The sequence below is a fragment of the Myotis brandtii genome, unplaced genomic scaffold (assembly GCF_000412655.1).
Source record: "Myotis brandtii unplaced genomic scaffold, ASM41265v1 scaffold4832, whole genome shotgun sequence".
Lineage (NCBI taxonomy): Eukaryota > Metazoa > Chordata > Mammalia > Chiroptera > Vespertilionidae > Myotis > Myotis brandtii.
In genome coordinates this window covers 2,649-12,173 of record NW_005368463.1, presented here as the reverse complement: position 1 = coordinate 12,173, position 9,525 = coordinate 2,649, and the positions used below count along the sequence as shown (strand labels likewise).

Genomic DNA, 9,525 nt, shown 5'->3' with positions numbered 1-9,525 from the left:
TGGCTTTTGCAGCCTCAATGGTCTCCTCCACCTCAATATGCTCCTCCTGGACATGGCTTGTGTAGTAAGAAGGGAAGGAATGAGCAGACATCAAGTAGGAGTTGGTCTGTAAACCACTGTAGGCAGATCAGCCAAAGACCTGGGAACTCTGGGAGTAGCCACTGGCTATGCTTCCCACGCTGGTGAAACTGAGCCAGGCTCCTCACCTTCCAAGAGTTTCTGTAAGCTGCAATGTCAATGCCCAAAGCCATCTTCACATTGAGGAGGTCCTGGTATTGTTTTAAATATCATGCCAATTCACTCTTTGCAGTTCTCAACTCATTTTCTAATTTGTTGATTGTGTCCTGCATAGCACTAATGTCGGCGTTCTGCTTATCTTCCAGCTCTTGCAGCTGCTTTTCCAGCACTCTGTTCATGCCCCAGCATGGTTTGATCTCCAGGGTCTTGGACTTGAGCAGGTGGCTCTCGGACACCTTGTCCTTGGCGGCACACACTGCTTCGGTGTTCTTGGCAGTGCTCTCGGTCAGCATGGTAAAGTGGCTCTTGAACCATTCTTTGGCATTCTTCATGTTCTTGGCAGCCAGCTTCTCATACTGGGTACAGATGTCCTTGAGCGGGGCAAAGAGGTCAGGCTTGGAGAACATGTCCATCTCCACAGAGACCTGATTGTACTGGATCTGCGCCTGCAGCTCAATGATCTCCTCTTTATGCACCTTCTTCAGAAAGGTGATTTCATCCATCAGGCTGTCGATGAAATTTTGAGCTCAGCATCGGTGAGCGCCGCATCGTCTGCACCTTTGTGTGCCTCCAGCAGCTGGCACTCAGCATCCTGGCAATTCAGCACCTCTTCATTGTAGCATGCCTGCAGGTTGCTCCCAGCACCTCCCGAGCCCCAGTGCCTCCTAACGGGGTCCCAAGGCTGCACCTCCATTCTGCTGCCCTCTTCTCGCCGGGGACTGGGGCATGGTGGGGAGGGGCACAGGCGTCCCATTTTCAACCCGCGCCTGTGCCACCGGTGTCTGCAGGTGGCACGGGGGCAGACAGTGATCCTGGGGGCAGACAGTGATCCTGGAGGCGCTCGCCACCCCTGCCAGAGCTCAGCCATGATGGTCCGGGGTGAGACAGCCCCGCCAGGCCTCGTGGCTGCAACTTGGACCTGCTTCCTTAACCAGGGACCTGGCACTGGGCCAGCAGCAGCAGCGTTTCCTCCCCAGCCCTGAACTCCGAGGGCCTCCCCAGGCGGCAGTGGCCCTGAGCCCGCCGCCTCTCCCTCGATCCCACCAAGGCTTGCTTCTCACACTTGCTGAAAACCTTCTCGGTCCACATTCCATAGTAATCAGTTCGGGCTAAAAGGACTGGGGACTCCAGCAGGCCTGAGGGGACTGGGCACCGCCATATTGTGGCTATGGGCACCACTATCTTTGTGACGGAGTGACAGTTAATTTGCACATTTCCCTGTTATTAGCTAGGACTAGTGGCCTGGTGCATGAAATTTGTGCATGGGGGAAGGGGTGTTCCTCAGCCCGGCCTGCACCCTCTCCAATCTGGGACCCCTTGAAGAATGTCCTACTGCCCATTTACAGGGATCAGGCAAAAACCAGCAGTCGGACATCCCTCTTGCAATCCGGGACTACTGGCTCCTAACACCTCACCTGCCTGCCTGCCTGCCTGCCTAATTGCCCCTAACCACTCTGCCTGCCGGCCTGCTTGCCCCCAACTGCCCCCCACCACCAGCCTGATCACCCCCAATTGCCCCCCCTGCTGGCCTGCTCACCCCCACCCTCCCTCCCCATTGGCCTGCTCTCCGTCAACTGTCCCCCTGCTGGCCTGCTCACTCCAAACTGCCCACATGCTGTCCTGATCACCTCCAACTGACCCCCACTGATGGCCTGCTTGCCCCCAACTGGCCCCCCTGCTGGCCTGCATACCCTCAATAGCACCACCCCCCACCAGCCTGATCATTCACAACTGCCCTCCCCTTTTGACCTCTAACCACCTCTACCTGGGCCCCGCCACCATGGTTTTGTCCAGAAGAATGTCCAGAAGGTCTTAGGAAGGTCTCCCAGTCTAATTAGCATATTATCCTTTTATTAGTATAAATAGAGGCCTGGTGCATGGGTGGGGGCCAGCTGGTCTGCCCTGAGGGGTGTCCCGGATCAGGGTGGGGGTTCCCTTGGGGCATGGGATGGCCTGGGCAAGGAGCTTGTGGTGGTTTGCAGGCCAGCCACGCCACCATGGGGTGAGGGTCCCCGCTGGGGGTGTGTGGCCAGCCTGGGTGAGGGGCTGAGGGCTGTTTTCAAGCTGGCCACACCCCCTTCAGGGTGGGAGTTCCCACTGGGGTGCCTTGCCAGCCTGGGTGAGGAGCTGAGGGATGTTTTCAGGCTAGCCACACCTCCTTCAGGATGGAGGGTCCCACGTGGGTGCCTGGCCAGCCTGGGTGAGGGGCTGAGGGCTGTTTTCAAGCTGGCCACACCCCCTTCAGGGTGGGGGTCCCCACTGGGGTGCCTGGCCAGCCTGGGTGAGGGGCTGAGGGCTGTTTTCAAGCTGGCCACACCCCCTTCAGGGTGGGGGTCCCCACTGGGGTGCCTGGCCAGCCTGGGTGAGGGGCTGAGGGCTGTTTTCAAGCTGGCCACACCCCCTTCAGGGTGGGGGTCCCCACTGGGGTGCCTGGCCAGCCTGGGTGAGGGGCTGATGGCTGCTTTCAGGCTAGTCAAGCTCCCCAGCAGGGTCCCTCAGCCCATGTGGGTGTGGCCAGACTGGGTGAGGGGCTGAGGGCCATTTTCAGGCTGGCCACACCCCCTTCAGGGTGGGGGTCCCCACTGGGGTGCCTGGCCAGCCTGGGTGAGTGGCTGATGGCTGTTTGTCGGCTGGCCATAGCCCGGGGCAACCCAGGCTCCCAGACCCTCCTTGAGCAGAGGCCATGCCCAGCTCGAAACAGGTATCTGAGATTTATTTATCTTCTATAATTGAAACTTTGTAGCCTTGAGCAGAGCCCACAGCCGGCCAGGGAAGGCGGGAAGCTTGGCTTCATCCATCGCCAGGGGCAATCCAAGCCTCCTGTTTGCTCCAGCTCTGTAGCCACTGCCATCTTGGTTGGATTTATTTGCATACTCACTCCTGATTGGCTGGTGGGCTTGGCTGGTGAGCGTGGCTTGTTAGTGTAGCAGAGGTGTGGTCAATTTGCATGTTTCTCTTTTATTAGATAAGATGTGTCTTCCTTTTGTTACGTTGTGTGAGTTCCCTATATATTTTGGAAATTAACCCCTTATTGGCTATATCATTGGCAAATATGGTCTCCTGTATAGTGGACTTGTTGTTATCTTGATGGTTTCTTTTGCTGTGCAGAAGTTTTTCTTTTTGATGTTGTACCATGTTTATCTTTTTCTTTGCCCCAGGAGATGTGTTGATAAACATATTGCTATGAGAGATGTCTGAGATTTTACTGCCTATGGATTCTTCTAATTTTTTTTATGGTTTCATGACTTACATTTAAGTCTTTTTATCTATTTTTAGTTTTTTCTTCTATATGGTGTAACTGGGTGGTCTAGATTCATTTTTTTTCTGTACCTGTGTGATTTTACTACACTATTTATTTAAGAGACTGTGTTGACTCCACTGTATACTCTTACCTCCTTTATCAAATAGAAATTGATCATAAATGTTTGGGTTCTCTCTTCTGTTCCATTGATCTATGTTCCTGTTTTTGTTTTAGTAACAGGCTATTTTGAGTACAATAGCATTTTAGTATAACTTAATATTTGGTATAGTGCTTCCTCCAAATTTGTTCTTCTTTTTCAAGATTGATGTGGCCATTTGAAATCTTTTTTTGGTTCTGTATAAATTTTGGAGATTTTTGTGTGTTTTTTTTTCCTGTATCTATGAAATATGCCTTTGGTATTTTAACATGGATTGCATTTACTCTATAGATTGCTTGTGTAATATGGACTCCTTAATGTTGTTGATTCTACCCATGGATGAACACAGTATATTCTTCCACTTGTTTATATGTTTCTCTATCTCTTTTATCAAAGTCCTGTAGTTTTCTGAATATGGGTGTTTTACCCTCTTGTTTAAGTTTATTCCCAAGTATCTTAATTTTTTTTGTTGCAATGGTTAATTTTTTTAGATTCTTTTTCTGAGAGTTCATTATCTATAATAATAAAAGTGCAATATGCTAATTAGACCATACATCCTTCCAGATAACCTTCCAGATAAAGCCTCAGTGGCGGGAGCTGAGGCATGAATTTTGTGCTTTGGGCCTGTAGTTGGTGCATAAAAATGCCATAGAGCCCTAGCCAGTTTTGTTCAGTGAGTAAAGTGTCGGCCTGCGGACTGACTTGTACCAGTTTGATTCTTGTCAAGAGCATGTACCTTGGTTGTGGGCACATCCTCAGTAGGGGGTGTGCAGGAGGCAGCTGATCGATGTTTCTCTCATCAATGTTTCTAACTATCCATCTCCCTTTGAAATTTTAAGTCGCTAACACAATATGCACTCCAGAACAAATGTCCCCTTGCGGAAATCTCTTAATCATCTCATGATGACGCACAACACAAAACTTTCGTGATATTAGAGGTATCAAATTACACATTGCCTTCTCTTATAACTGTCTTTCTCTGTATCATAGAGTATTTGGATTTTTAACAGTTAAAAATAAAGGATGTTGGAATTATCTCAGTTCTAGGAGTTTATTTTTTGTTTTAATCTTCAAAAAAAACACACACACATTTCTAAGTCTAAATTCAATCATTAATAAAACATTTCCAAATCCACATCATCTCATTAGAAGAAAAAATGTGTAATGACTTTTTCTAATATTAATATAATTCATTGATAGAAACAATTGTAAAGCAATGGGAACTGTACTCTTCTGGCAATCCCATTGAGTGCACACAACTAAGGCTAGATTATAATTTCTCAATGATTACACTATATGCAGAGTTACCTCCATGTCTTATGCTTGACTATTAATAATGGCTCTGCCATTTTAATATAAGTAAGTTCAAATCTTAGTTCATTTTCTGTTACTAAGAAACTTGCATAAATCACAGTACCTCAGAGATTTACATTCCTTATTTGTAAAACTAATATAATAACACTTTCCTTTCAGAATCAGGAGAGCTGACATACAACTAGTGCTTGATAAATGTTAATTAATATGAATCAATTTGAAATAAACACAAAAAATACTTGCAAAGACCTCGTTCTTTGTAGAGTCTATTTTGAAGCTTTATCATTAAATCCTGTTCAAGGGCATACATTATATTCTGATTAACTCCTGGAGTATTTCAAGTTCTGTAGCTCAATGAGTGACAACAACAGCAACACACACACACACACACACACACACACATAGAGACAAAAAAAGGAAATAAAAAAAGAACTCTATACTACTCAGTTTTTTGTTGATTCACTAATTCCCCCAATTTTCTAATAGCCTTAAACTATGTTAAATAATTAAATCTAAAAAACAGAGACTCTGTTTATCTTTATATTTCTGATGTATAAGAGCTTTAGAAATACAAATTATTTTACTAATTATTATGATATTTAGTCTTGCACTATTACTTTCTAGTAAAGTTTTTCTTAGAAATAATTTTAGACCTACAGAAAGTTGCAAATATAGTACAGAGAATTCACATATCTCTCTCATTCAGTTTCCGTTAATGTTAATTTATATAATCTTAGTACAATTTCGGAAACCAGGAAATTAACATAGGCTTAGCACTATTAATCAGTGGGGTACTGCTAAAACAGTTTTCCAGGGATGGGAGTTGAGAAGTCCTGATTCAGACTGTTTGCCAATTTCCTTGTGTTCCTACTGTCACTTGGCTAATTTCAACCTACCACAGTGATGGCGAACCTATGACACGCAAACTCATTTTTTTGGTTGATTTTTCTTTATTAAATGGCACTTAAATATATAAAATAAATATCAAAAATATAAGTCTTTGTTTTACTATGGTTACAAATATCAAAAAATTTCTATATGTGACACGGCACCAGAGTTAAGTTAGGGTTTTTCAAAATGCTGACACGCCGAGCTCAAAAGGTTCACCATCCTTTTTAAAGAGTACTTTCACTGTGTCCCATAGATTTTGGATTGTTGTGTTTTATTATCGTTTGTTGCCATGATGCTTTTTATTTCTTCTTTAATCTCTTTGGTAACCCAATCATTGTTTAATAATATGCTATTTCACCTCCAGTTGTATGATTTTTTTAATCGTTTTTATTGTAGTTGATTTCTAATTTTATGCCATTGTGATCTGAGAAGCTTCTTGATATGGTTTCTATCTTGTTGAATTTGAAGAGACTTTGCCTGTGTCCCAATATGTGGTCTATCTTTGAAAATAACCTGTATGCACTTGAGAAGAATGTATATTCTGTGGTTTTGTGGTGAAATGTTCTGAAGATGTCAATTAAGTCCATCTGATCTAGTGAGTCATTTAGGGTTGATGTGTCTTTTCTGATATTTTGTTTAGATGATTTATCCAGTGGTGTTAGTGGGGTATTAATGTCCCCTTCTATGACTGTATTGCTGTCAATCTCTCCTTTGATATCTTCCAGAAGTTTTGTTGTTGTTGTTTTTTGTTTTGCTTTGTTTATTTTTTTATGTATTTGGGTGCTCCTGTATTGGGTGCATATATGTTTACCAGAATTATATCCTTTTGTTGTATCTATCCTTTTAGTATTATGAAGTGGCCTTCATTATCTCTTGTTATGGCCTTCACTTTTAAGTATATTTTGTCAGATATAGATATTGCCACCCCAGCTTTTTACTTCCATTGCCTGCATTTTTTTTCCCATCACTTCACTTTCATTCTGTGTAATCCTTTGTTCTGAGTTGGGTCTCTTAGAGACAGTATATATATATGGATCACGTTTCTTATCCATTCAGCTACACTATGTATTTTTTTAAAATATATTTTATTGATTTTTTACAGAGAGGAAGGGAGTGGGATAGAGAGTTAGAAACATCGATGAGAGAGAAACATCAATCAGCTGCCTCCTGCACACTCCCTACTGGGGATGTGCCCGGAACCAAGGTACATGCCCTTGACCAGAATCGAACCTGGGACCCTTGAGTCCACAGGCTGACGCTCTATCCACTGAGCCAAACTGGTTAGGGCTACACTATGTATTTTTATTGGAGCATTAAATCCATTTACATTTGAGGTTAGTATTAATAGGTACTTATTTATTGTCTGTTATTCTTTTTGCCCGTGTTCTTCTTTTTCTCTCTATTTTTTTCTTCTTACAGCCATCCCTCTAGCATTTCTTGCAGTGTTGGTTTTGTTGTAATAAACTCATTTACCTTTTTTTTTCCTTCAAAGCTCTTTATTTCACCTTTGATTTTGAATGATAGCTTTGCTGGATAGACTAGTCTTGGATAGAGTCCTTTGGTTTTTATTAGTTTGTATATTTCATGGCATTCCCTTCTGGCCTGTAGTGTTTCTGTTGAGAAGTCAACTGACAGTCTAATGGGAGCTCCCTTGTAGGTGACTTTCTGTTTCTTTCAAAGCCTTTAAGATTTTTTTCTTTGTCTTTAATGTTTGCCATTTTAATTAATATGTGCCAAGGTGTGGGTCTTTGGGGGCTAATATTCACTGAGACTCTCTGAGCTTCCTAAACTTGAGTGACTTTTTTCCTTCACCAGTTTAGGGAAATTTTCTGCCATTATTTCTTCAAACAGATTGTCTATTCCTTTCTCAGATTCTGCTCTTTCTGGTACCCCTATAATGCAAATGTTGTTACTTTTCGTGTTGTCCTAATGCTCCCCTAGACTCTTCTCCTGCTTTTCAATTTTTTCCATTTGTTGCTATGCATGGATGCTTTTTTTCTACCTTTTCTTTTAATCCACAGATTTGATCCTTAGCTAATTCTAGTCTACTGTTGAATCCTTCCAGGGTGTTCTTTATTTCATCTATGTCATTCCTCATTTCCAATTGATTTTTATTTATTGTTTAAAGGTCTCTCTTCATGTTGGTATAGGTCTCATTAAGACCCTTATAATTCTTATTAAGCTGCTTATAGTTATCACTAAGTTGTATGAGCACCCTTATTACCATTACTCTGAATTATTTATCTAATTGTTTACCTCCTTTTCATTTAGCTCCTTTTCTAGCAATACCTCCATTTATTTTATTTGAGGTTTGTTTTTGTGTCTTCCCATTTTTTCTGTCCCTTTGTTTCATTTCTATGTATTTGATCAAACTGCTGTGCCTCTCAGATTTTGTGGGGTGGTCTTATGTAGTAGGTGTTTTGTGGGACCCAGTAGTGCATGCTTTTGGATCTTCTAAGCTAGGTGCTCTAGGAAATCCGTATACTTGAGTTATTTGCGTTCTCCTGTTATAGTTGGGTCTTGAATGTTATTATCACGTTCATAGATGGAGTCTCTTCTCAGGCTGGCTGACTTTGTGACTCACCCCCGACCATGTCATGTAAACTATTGTGGAGGTGCTGACCAAACAGTACACAATCCAACACACTAAAACATGGAAAAGATAAACAAAACAAAGACGTACACAAGATTCCTGAAACACCAACAAAAGTAACCACCAGAGGAGAGATAATAATGAAATAGAAAAGAGAACAAGAATGTAAGAAAAAAAGAAAGAATGAAAAAATAGGAGAGTAAAAAACAAAACAAATAAAAATGCACAAACAAAAAAGGGGGGAGATGGAATATGTAGATACAGAGTTGAAATAAAGAAAATAAGAATAATTAATTAGGGGAATAGGGGAAAGAAAACAGTTTAAAATAAAGAAAGGAGAAAAGAAATGAAAACACAAGAGAAAAATTTCAAAAGGAAAATAGAGGAGAAAGCAGATACACCTAAAATAAGAAAAATAAAAAAGGATAAGAAAGCAGGGGAAAAAGAAAAGAGGGAAAGAAAAGAGAAAAACAATTGAGTAGTGAAAAAAATTGAGTAGGAAAAGGGAAGAGGAAAATTAGATACATGAACAAAGCAACAGAGACTAGAATAATAACAAATCAATAAAGCAGATAGATAAAGAAGATAAATTTAAAAAGGGAAAAAGGAAATTAAAGAGAAAAAAAAACAGTAAAGAAAAGAGAAGAAAACAGGGAGAAAAAAGAGAAAAGAAAAAAAAAATGGAGTTAGTTTCACCTGAGTTTAGTGCCCCAGGGGCACTCACTTTGAATCCTGATCTTTCTGGTCTGACTGCCATTTCTGGTCTCCCTGTGAGGTACTTGATGCTAACCACTCTCAGCAACTGTCTTCCTTTAGCTTTCAGCAACCTGCTTGAAGCTCCAAGCAATCCACTGATCCGCCATTTGTGTCTATCTCCATAGGCCTTGGCTGCAAGCATGAGGGGCCAATCTGCCCTCTAAAGTAGGTTTGTTAGCAGCATGTGGCCCAGGGCTGGGTCAGTAAACTTCCCTTGTTCCCAGGGCTCTGCCTCTGCCTGCCTTTGCCTGATAGCCAGCTGGCAATCTTAATAACTCAAAAGTCTGTTTCTGAAAAGGCTTTAGATGGTGGAAATGCAGTTTAGTTTTCATGGAA

General features: G+C 42.5%; 1 pseudogene; it reads right to left on the bottom strand.

Moving 5' to 3' along the window:
- Positions 1 to 7: 7 nt before the first annotated feature.
- On the bottom strand, positions 8 to 991 carry LOC102248462 (annotated as a pseudogene).
- Positions 992 to 9,525: the final 8,534 nt, after the last annotated feature.